Genomic DNA, 11874 nt, shown 5'->3' with positions numbered 1-11874 from the left:
AGAATGGACCTCATCCATTAGGACAAAACCCACGCCTTTCCTAACCAGTCGTACTCTAACCAAGCTTCAAATAACTCCAAGATCACTGAGTTTGTTGAACACTAGTACACAACCTCCGGAGAGGAGTCTGTGAACAAAGGCAGAATTAGAAGATAATAATTGCCTTTCAACAGTGGCTGTACTTACAAAGTTAGGATGAATAGCATACCTTTAAAGACCAGCAGACAGAAATTTTTATTAGGCAAAGAAGCAATCAGTGTCCATTATGATTCGAATTGGCTCAACATACATACATATAGCTAGTCTGAACGCATACAACTTCATACACTGTAATTAAACATCAAAATACACATATAAACTATCGTAACTTAGAATAACTTCATGCATCGACCTTTGGCTCCCATCCCGCAATCACATATTTTTTTGCAGGCTTGGTCTTCTCAAAAGACTCCTGCAAGAATAGCAGCTGCACAATAATAGGACACAATGCAACACAAATTAGATCTTTGTAACTTTATACACTTCTAAAGTATCCAGACATAACTATACAAGTATATATACATATATGTATAAAAACTGTACATATATTGTATATACATGCATGCAAGTGTGTATGTAGAGAGAAAGAGGGTGGAGAAGAGAGAATTCAAGCATTGACAATGTTATTTCTATCTTTCTTTTTCTTTTTCTTTTTTGTTTTGTTTTTATCTTCTTCATTTATGTATGGAAGATATTTCCTGTAACGATCCCAAAATTCGTATTCGAAATTACTTTATGCCCTTGTGGGTTAATGCATTTTAATTTAATGATATTTGTTTGAATTGAAGCATTATCTGTTGAGTTACGGCTTTAGAATTGAAATTACTGACCTTTACGGGTTTAGAAATCGAAATTGAGTACTTGGGTATGTTAATGGGAATTTTTAGAACTACTTGGGGAAATTAATTGGAAATCTAATTTGTCTGATTCGTTAATGCACGTTTGGATAGTTAACTTTATACTGCAAATTGAAGGCCTTAGAGACTTCAGAAACCAGAATAGAGGACATATTTATGATCAGCGTAATTTTTAGAGTCATCTGATAAGTTTAATTGAAATTTGATTTCGTACGATTCGTAAGGCCACGTTTGGCTCTCCCTTGTGTTAAGCTTGTGTGTGTGATATATTTATATATATAGAGATATGCCATATGAGTTGTGAACTCATCTTTTTGAAGTCAAAAACAAAATATCTGAGGGAGAGAGAATCGAGAGAAGGAGAGGCCAAAGGGGAGAGAGTGACTGAGAGCTCACCAATGTTGGGAGCTTGAAGATAACTTGAAGAGATTGAAGAGAGAAGAAGATCAACCATGGAAGCTTGGGGAAATTAAAGAGAACTATGAGAAAAACAAAGAGTGAACTAAGGTATGATAATTTATTTTGAATCCTTATGTTTAAAGCATCAATTTCATGAAATCATGATAATAAGGGAAGATTTGAACCCATTTGAGTTAGGGTTCTATGTATATATTTGATTGAACCTTGATTCCTTAAGAGTTGCTTAATTGAAGAGTTAATTCTTTATATTTGTTTCTCTTGACGTTGATTATGGGAAGTTGAGCTCCAATCTTGAAGTTTTGTATGATTAGCTATATATATGAATGAAGATATATGTAAAAATGGAAGATGTGAACTTTGAACCCCAAACTATAGTTATTTTATGCTCTTGTGTTCTTGTGCTTGGGAATTGAACAGTATTTTGAGGTTATGATGTTTGATGGCAATTAATAATGTGGAATTTAGCATGTATTAAAGGGTTTTGGGCTTTGATTTGCATGAATTTGAGGTTTAACTTTAAAAATGAGAAGATCCAAATCAAATAGCCATTTTCGGACTAAAAATTGTCCAGAGCGGCACGTGCGGCGGGTCTTCCCGCATGTGTGGCAGTCTAGTCCCAAAACCAAGTTGAATCTGCTAATGCACGTACGGGAGACAACTCTGCCTAGCCAACTTTGAATAAGCATATCTTTTGCATCCGGACTCCGTTTTGAGTGATTCTTGAGCCTAAAATCAAGCCCCAGAAGTCTAGTTTTCTATGATGATGGTCTCACTCCCAAATTCTAAATACAGAGATAGTTATGCCCAAATTAGTGACGACTGTTTACTTTCTATTGACCTGGTTTGTACCATTTCTTCGTCTGAACCATTTTCCCATCGATTCCTCTTATCTTCTGTGGCATGGATTATAACTTATTAAGGAATAATGAGCTTGGTACCACCATGACTAATTGATTAAATGATCAAAGAGAATAAGTAAAGAATCGATTATGATCTCATATTATGTGTTGTGCACTATGCTTGTAGGTCGAGACAAGGACATCGTCCTATTACTACTGGGAGCCAATCACTGTGAGTAATAATGCTGTAACGATATGCTTCACTTACTTCCTGTAATTATGATTTGTGTATTGTTATTTGTGAATGGCCTATTTCATTGATATTGTGCTTTGATTAAATTAAAGGATATGAATGAATAATGACATTGATATGGACCTAAGGTCGTTCTGTCTCTGGTAACAGACGTGGGCCCGAGGCCATTATGATATGAATTGTTCTATCCCTATTAATGTAGTGATACATTTGCCTTCTGTTAATAGTTATTATTAATGTTCTATTATTCGCAAGACAACTATGCCGACTTGTAATAAACCATGGGAAAATTCGATGTGCACTATTGAGTAATGGTATTCTTATGAATCTGGGATTATTCTGTTTTTGCTAATATATAGCCCTGAGGCCGCTCCGTATAATCTGTAAAATCTGTTAGGCCGTTCTGTATAATCTGTTAGGCCAGAGGCCGTTCTGTATAATCTGTTAGGCCAATGGCCATTCTGTATAATCTGTTAGGCCAGAGGCCGTTCTGTATAATTTGTTAGGCCAAAGGCCGTTCTGTATAACCTGTTAGGCCGAAGGTCGCTTTGTATAATCTGTTAGGCCTGAGGCCGCTCTACATAATATGTTGGGCCTAAGGCCGTTTTGTATTCTGCATGGGCCTAAGGCCGGTCTGTATTACATATGGGCTTGAAGCCAGTCTGCATTACATGGGAGCCTGAGACCGTATTGAAATATAGTTATGGATAAGATCTGTGTATAGTTTGGTATTTGTCTATTTAATTTATCCAAGGTTTTGCTTATTTAATTAACCTCCTTACACTGTTATTATTCACTGAGCCTTGCTCACCTCGTTATTATGTATATTTATGTAGGTGAGCCATCGGGGATTGACACTAGAGTGGTATTGAGGTTCGCCTGTTTGCCAAGTCATTTGGGGTATGTCTCCGTGTGGAGGCCTTAATTTGTGTTGGGAGTTATATAAATTATTAAGTCTTATGTAAATGTGTGTGAGATCTATATAAATTCTATGATTGTATATGTAACTCTGGAAATGTATTTGAATGCTTAAATCCAATTAAACCATCATGTATGCATAAACTCAATGGCTGTTGTCTTTTATTGATATTGCTTCCGCTTAAGACCTCGTATATGGTTAGATATTATTCTAAAATTATGATTTGAGGCCTATGTTCAGGCCGGTTATGGACCAAACTTTTAGGGGCGGGTTTGGGTTGTGACATTTCCATTTATCGATAGGTTATATCAATAATCTACATTAAATGTGCAACCATAGTTTCAAAAGACGAGACAAAGAGCAAATATCGGAAATAATACATTGAGTACGAATGCCTTCGTCAACTTGCATAAACAAAACTAATTCCAATAAAAAATTAAGCAACTAATTTGTACAAATTCAGGGATAATGCTAAGATGGGACTAAGATTTTATTTAGGTGCATTCGAACAAACATTTATCCATAAATCAAAGAAAAACAGTGTATAAAGGTCCATTTGCTAACCTATTATGTGTATAACAATCAGAAGGGTTGAACACTTCAATCATACAGAGTAGCACATCTAAATTTTTTTATGCTCACACATTTCAAACCACGAAATTCAGGCATTTAACCTAGAATTATGCATTTTGAGATGCATCCCATAAGCTCAGGCTCAAGCAGTTTGCATCACATGAAAATTAAAACTTATTAATGTCTGGTGTAGTTGTCAAGTAGTTTAACATTCAGATGAGGAAAGACCAAAGTTCGGCATGAACAGATGCTGCAAACATTCTACCATAGTTGCAAGAAAATAGGTAAACTAAATGTTAGGATGTGTACTCTAAGGGCATGTTTGATTGGGTGGATTAGAGTATGTGATTGAGATTATTAATCCGTGAGCCCAATTATCCTATGTTTGTTTTAACATTTTGGTTTAGGATTATTAATCCAATGGATTAATTAATTAATCCAACAAATTTGTGGGATTATTAGTAATGGGGTAGGGGTGAGATTATTAATCCAATGGATATTAATCCAATTAGATAGTGAATACCACACTAATTTAATAGGATTATTAATACTTCACTATTAATCTTGTGAATCAAACATGACCTAAGCAGAAAACATTTGATAATTGTCAAAACAGACACAACTTGAAAGTGCTACTCACTTCATGGCATAGATATTTCCAACTCTGTTCAAGTTTTAGAAAACATTTATAAAATATATACATATAGACAGAGAGAGAGAATACTGAACACAACTCAATATAAAACCAACTAATGTCACTAAAGGAACCAAGCTGAAATCAAAGTCTAAAACTCTCTAGCCATTATCCAACTGCGGCTTACTTAAAGAAAGAAACAATGCAACATAATAGCACTAACTACTGCAGAGCTATGACAATCTAGCAACATTACGACGTGAACAAGCAGAGCACAATATTAAAAAACTTTATTAGACTATTTTGAGGGCTATGATTGATATTCTGCAGAGCTATGATATTCTGCTCTTTGTGCACTTTTTTGATGAGTTGTATTACCATCTCTTGATGAGGTTTTAGTGGTGTTTTGCTCCCAGCAGTAAGAGTTTGAAGCGTTGATACTCCTTAAGCGGCATTCTTCACTTGCTTGACAGCAATTGACTAGTGCTTAATGGTGCACCATTTGATCATTAATGATATTCCCAATGTAGTATACCAAAATATCATGAAGAACTAGGAAATCACTTTCTGGACTGTGAGGTTCCATGGAATCCTTTAAGTTCTCTTTTATTCTTCAGTGTTTTTTCTTTCTTAACTAATCAAACAAAGGAAAATGTTAAAGATAGTAGAAATCATTTCAAAAGTTTCAACTCTTTGTTTCTTGTGGAATATTTGGACATAGGGATAAAAGAACCAACAACAATAGGGAATTGCTCTCTTCGCAGCTCAAGGAAATCCTTATCAAGATGTTATGCACTTCAAGCTTTCCTTGTCTACCAAGTACTAACTCCGAATTTTCTCTAAATTTCCAAAAAGTTTACAATTGGATCGAGTCTTTTTCGAGTTATTTCCAAAAAGTATTAAAAAGAACAAAATAAGTGCTCTTTCAATATACCTACACAAAGAGAGGAGAGTGGTACGTAGTTTTCCTCTTGCTAAAAAAAAAAAAATTCTCCTTGAGTCAAAAAAGCATATTTTTCTTCAAGAATAAAATGGAATTCCTAAATTTGTACTCGACTTTTGGGCTTTAATATCCAGAAAGCAATCCAATGAACAATTATTATCACTACCGCGAGACCCAAATATGTGTAGTGTGACTGCCTGAGATAACTTGTCCGCATGGATTTGATAACAAAAGACGGGCCTAGTGCATTTTATTTTTCTAAATAATACCAAAATACGTATCACCACGATATGCCCAATTATCTGTATACAAAACTGCAATAGCATACCTATTCCAGACTGTGAAATACACAACTAACAGGGAAACAACAATTTCCCAGCATCAATCAACCTAAACACAAGTTCAGGGGGAAAAAATGTTCCAAAAACAGAAGGCTCACCTTGTTTCATAATGAACATGCTAAGCAGCTTATATATAAAAAATTTAGATCCAGAAATAGATTGTCATAGCACAAATTAACCCAGAGTCAATAAACTAACATCATACCTTCATGTAATTATGGACATGAGTCAAGCTTTCAGGGATTTTCCAGCCCTTGAAATGGCCAAGAGCCACATCAAGGTGGTACAGCTTTGGCGCCTAACTCAAATCAGCAGCACAAATTTTTTCCCCATTAATGTACGGTCCCTGATCATCGTATCAGTTAATTAACTACTATAACTTCCACTATAAACAAAAGTAAAAGTTCTAACTCGTTATTCATGATGTCACAATTCAAAAGTAAAAAAGCATTACATGTGCCTTGAGATATTCATCTAGTGCCTTCAACTCATCTAGCAAAGCTTGCTCGGACCCATCACTAGGATCCTTGCTCTTCAAGAACTTGACAAAAGACGGAAATATTTTGAAACCGCTATAATCTCACAGAAGTTTGAGTGCAAGAATTAATAAAAGACTAAATCCAAATTAGTTCAAGCATATGAAGCATGGATATGAATACAGGATAGAGATACAATATGATACAGATACAACAATACAACAAATCTAAAAAATAAGATACAGGTATGACCAGAATATGTAGAAAAAAAAAATAATTTTCAAAATTATATTAAACATGAACTCAAAGAATGGTGAAAAACCATTACTTTGGAATTAGATGTTAGTTTAAGAGCCAACAGTCATTTTACTTTTTGTCTGTGGATCCGATAATTTGATAAAATCTAAAAAAAGTAAAGTACTACTTTAATCTCACTATTTTCTTCTTCAGTAAGGAATAACAAAATATGAAATTATTCTTATATGTAATCTAATAATTATACTCTAATAATATGGAAAAATTATTATAATTTTAATTTCATAATATGTGACCTAGAGTGTGGGAAAAGTATCTAATACTTTTCAAAATTAAAATCAAGTATCCGATACATATTTGCAAGTATTTGAGAAGTATTGGTATCCGTTATGGGTACAATACAAATACAACTCCCTTTTAGAAGTATCCATGTGTCATAGGTTCAAACAAACAAGAACTTTTGATTGATCTAGGCACTTGGGATAAGGAAGAAAATCGACAGATAAATCATGATAAAAACCAAAGTTCAAAATTAAAACTCATAAAACTACAAATGAAATGATTACAACAATTAACAGAACAAACAGCATAAGGAAGGATAAACCTAAACTGGTTTCTAAAGTTTCTGGGAGCGACATTGGTAAAAAATTCAGCAACACGACAATTTTCGGGCTCAGCTAATTTCAGTTTTCAATTTTACCTGTTTTTTAAAACACAAAGAATATATTTCTAATAGCTTATAAAAATTTCCACGTCATGAAATTAAAAGCATGTTCCAGTAAACATATTTTTCAGAACAAATAGGTTTATTTCTACTTAGAGCACAAAATGTTTTTGAAAATGACACTAAACTACTGTTAAAGAAAACAAGAACCAAACAGTAGAGTAGCAGTATTACTACGACTTTAAAACACAACCCTGAAGCACAATTGCGGTTTTTTTTTTTTTTTTTAAATTTTTTTTTAGATCTCCCCCACTTTGGGGGGACAGTATTAGATTTATTGTATTACTTGAAATATGCCGCTTGTAAATGTATACATTCTTTGTTTTTTGTTTTTAATTTATGACTTATTCACCAAAAAAAAAAAAACAAACAAAAAAACCCTAAGCACAGAACACCATTCCTTTTGGATGGGTGAGAAATGATAAGAATTGATGAGAAGAAGAACTATCTTAGGGCATCTCCAATGGTTCACCATTTTTTTCATCAAATTTGAGTAAAAAAAAAAAAGAAAAGATTCTCAATTTGATATCAGTCACTTCAACGGTGTACTGTAGCTCAAAACACAAGAGACATCCAGGGTGACAACCGGCCGGTTGACCGGACAGGGAAAATGAATTTTTTTTCCCCCCTCCATTTCTGGTTCCCATTTCTTTTTCCCTCCATTTTTTTTTTGCCTCCAATTATGATTTCCTTCCAAAATCTGATATAAACAGTTAACTGATGTACATATAAACTAGAAAAGAGGATTTTTGATCTTTTTTTTCATTATTTTTCCTGGTTAAATTTTTACCCATCAAATGAAAATTTCCCCTTTTAGTTACATACTTCATTTTTTATTTATTTTTTAAACTTTTTTCCTCTTGAATTTTGTATGCGCTGATCTGTTATTATTTGGTTGGATTTGTGTGTTTGTATGTGTAGGTGGTACCTATTGTGTTTGTAAAGATGAATTGAGTGACTCAGTTTATCAGGACATAGATTATGCTTGCAGAGCTGGAGCTGACTGTGTGGTGCAATCCTTCAAAATGGTGTTTGCTACAACCCCAACACTCTTAAGGATCACTGTAACTATGCTGTTAATAGCTACTTTCAGAAGAAGAGTCAAGGTACTGTCAGCTGTGATTTCTCAGGCACTGCCACCACCGCTCAAACCCTCACTAGTAAGTCCCCCCTCCCTATGCCATGTTTGGATCATAACTTTGTCAAGGAAAAACAGAAATTGAAAAAGGGTAAAGTGACAATCTGGTTTCTATTTCATATAAAACCTTTTTCATCTACAAATCCAAGATCCAAATAAACACACCCTGGAACTAACTTCATCTTTCATGAAATACTAATTTACTTTTCGCTTTCTTATTGTGATTTGCAGGCACAACTTCTGGATCCCAGGTTTATCCCAAGCTGCTGCTCTTCATTTGCTGTGTAATTTGGACGACCAGGGGACAACTAGCCGGATGTCCAGCCAGTCGTCCGGTGGGCTCCATTTCCAACGCAGTAGAATGGTGAAATCTACCCCAATTCCTCAGTTTGGTAAAAATTTTGGATCCTTCTCAATTTGATATCATTTTGATAAAATTGTTAGAGATAAAAAAAGCTGTCTTTTTTCACCAAATTCAAATTTTGTGTTGGAGATGGCTTAATAAGCTTATTTCATTTTATTTTTTGTGCTGAGATTTGGTTTTCAAATATTTATAATACTAAAATTGTCCCCACCAAAAAAAAAAAAAAACAAAGAAAAAAGAAAAAAACCCACTTATATCATTATTCTCTCACGTCAAAATAGTGAGAAAATATAATTTTTTTTTTCTTTTATTACCTAAATAGATACCACAATCATTATTATTATTATAATTATTTTCATTTTTTTTTTTTTTTTTTTGCCCTTTTCTCACATTTTCTCCCCTTACGACCAAGCGGATTAAACACTAAAAAAAGCTAAAACACAATCAAACGTTTACATACCCAGATATACAAAATTAAATACACAATACATGCACAAATATAAATACATGGAGAGAGAGAGAGAGAGAGAGAGAGAGAGAGAGAGAGAGAAGGGGCATACACAGAGGCGAACTCAGGGGGAGGAGAGAGAGGAGGGCTAGGGTATTTTTCTTCAATGATGCCAACAACAACATCGGAGTCAGCAATCCATTTGTCATCAAATTTGACCACAGGCACCTTCCCTTCTGGGTTAACTTCCAAAAACCTAAACAATCATCATCCCCCCCCCCCCCCCCCCCCCCCCCCAAAAAAAAACACACACACACACATTTGTTTTCTAATAAGTTTCACATAACACCCAAAATTATATGATTTTTGGGAACCAAAAAAGAGGACCCAAAATTGAAGGGTTGTCTTTCTAACCATTTGGGCTTGTTATCCACATTGATCAGATGCATCTTGTATGGGATTTTCTTTTCCTCCAACGTCAGAAGCACCCTTTGGCAAAAAGGACCTAAAACCCATAAAAATCATCACATCGCCACAACCCATTTGCCAGAAAGATAATACACACACACACACATATATATATATATATATATACATGCAGAGAGAGAGAGAGATGGATTACAGTCTCCAAGAACATCAGGGGCACCAACAGCAGCCTTAACACAGACCTCGACAGCCATAGTTCAGAGAGACAGAGAGTGAGGATGGTGCTGAATGTGTCGACAGCTATTGTGAATGAAAATATATAAATACACACAGATAGATATGACATGCATATATATAGCGATTCTATTAATTAAGGCTCATCAATTAGTTAAGGCCGGATTTTTTGGAAATATTTATTTATTTTTATTTAAGATTTTAATTGTAGAAGCTTCTGGTGATTCATGCAAAATGTCCACGTCACTTTCGCAAGGAATGTAAGATAAATTGATAGAGAGTGAATAAATTGTATGTATTATGATTGATTTATTGAATATTCAATGTTACAAATGGTGAGGGGCTCCTTAGGAGAAAATACAATCCTTACAAACAATGGACAATGATGGCTCATGATGGAAAGTGAAGCACTAGCACCTAAAGGCACCGAAAGGGAGGCTCACTATCTACTAATATATTATATACTCTAACAGCCACCCTCAAACTCAAGGAGGATAGGTACAAACCGACTTGAGTTTGGAAAGGAACAAAACGTGAAAATAAACTAATACATAAATAAAAGAGGATAGTAGACACTGTATGGTCGTGTCAGACCGTTGGTGAAGACACGGTATGGTCGTGTCGGACCATGGTAGCAGGACAGTTTACGGGGTCATACCGGACCGATGTAGAAGCTGACCGGAATCAATGTCGGGACAGTTTATGGGGTCATGCCGGACCGATGTAGAAGCTGACCAGAATCAATGTCGGGACAGTTTATGGGGTCATGTCGGACCGATGTAGAAGCTGACCGGAATCAATGTCGGGACAGTTTATGGGGTCATGTCGAACCGTTGTAAAAGCTAACCGGAATCAAATGTCGGGACAGTTTATGGGGTCATGTCGGACCGATGTAGAAGATTGTGGTGGTGCACCAAGGGGGCGACTTAGGGAGTGCGCCATGGGGTGGCTTGGGTGGTTCCCATAGTATATAACCATGCTCATTAGCTGGAGTGGTTCGCATGGTGTGTAACCATGCTCACCATGATATATGTATAATCCCCCCTCAAACTCAAATAGGTGTGAAGATAGAAACCTATTTGAGGTTAAAACAAAGGGATTAATAAAGTGGAGTAAAACAGCTCAACACAGAGTGAAGATGTGAAAGAAAAAATGATAGAAAGGGTTTTTTTTTTTTTTTTTTTTTTTTTTTCAATGAAGAAACTATGCGTCAAAATAAAGTGGGGGTTAATGCCCAGCAAAAGGAAATGATGTGGAAAGACAAAGGAAATGATGTGGGGAAGATGGATGTTGCAAAATAAAGGTGGGGGGTACATGCGGGACAGGCCCACTTGCATGTCGTGAGAATGAAAATTCAAAGGTGAGCGGAGTGGATCCCTGATATGAATAAAACAAGGGTGTTGTGCAAGTCAGATGGCAAGAATGGTACAAGGTTGTTGGAGCAGAAAAATCGATCAGGTGGTGTTGAATGTGTGTTTCATTTTTTTTTTTTTTTTTTTTTTGGTGAAATGGAAAAAGTAAGATAAAAAGGGAGAGATGTGTGGAATGGAAGTGGACACACCTTGACGCTGCCGTGCTCAGTATAATGTTGGATTGGATACATGAACAATGTATAGTGTATATACAAGTGGGTGGTAATTGGGCCCATGTGTTTGTGCAAACCAACACATGATGGTGCCAACCATGATGGTTACAGCATCTCTACTACAACGGTCTGACACGACCATACAGTGTCTTCACCAACGGTCTGACACGACCATACAGTGTCTCTTCTCCTATTCCACTTTTATTTGTCAGTTTATTTTCTTGTTTTGTTACTCTCTCCAAACTCAAGTTGGTTAGTGCCTATCCTCCTTGAGTTTGAGGGGGGCTGTTAGTATATATTAGCTGTCAAACCTTTAATAATGTACCTTTAATAATGTTGTTTGGTTTGTGCTTCTACTTTCAGTTTGTAATTGTTCTTCCTCTCCTCTATAAAGGAGAGAGGTCAA

The 11874-nt window shown here is 35.5% G+C and overlaps 1 pseudogene across 1 annotated transcript; it reads right to left on the bottom strand.

Moving 5' to 3' along the window:
* Positions 1 to 209: 209 nt before the first annotated feature.
* On the bottom strand, positions 210 to 9978 carry LOC114278095 (glutathione S-transferase DHAR2-like; annotated as a pseudogene). Its single transcript, XR_014337956.1, has 6 exons — positions 9846 to 9978; positions 9638 to 9728; positions 9336 to 9479; positions 6273 to 6390; positions 6024 to 6164; positions 210 to 466 (listed from the first exon to the last, which is right to left on the bottom strand). The product of XR_014337956.1 is annotated as a glutathione S-transferase DHAR2-like (transcript).
* Positions 9979 to 11874: the final 1896 nt, after the last annotated feature.

The sequence above is a fragment of the Camellia sinensis genome, chromosome 8 (assembly GCF_055761805.1).
Source record: "Camellia sinensis isolate YWXY chromosome 8, ASM5576180v1, whole genome shotgun sequence".
Classification (NCBI taxonomy): domain Eukaryota; kingdom Viridiplantae; phylum Streptophyta; class Magnoliopsida; order Ericales; family Theaceae; genus Camellia; species Camellia sinensis.
This window is presented reverse-complemented; position numbering and strand designations above follow the sequence as displayed.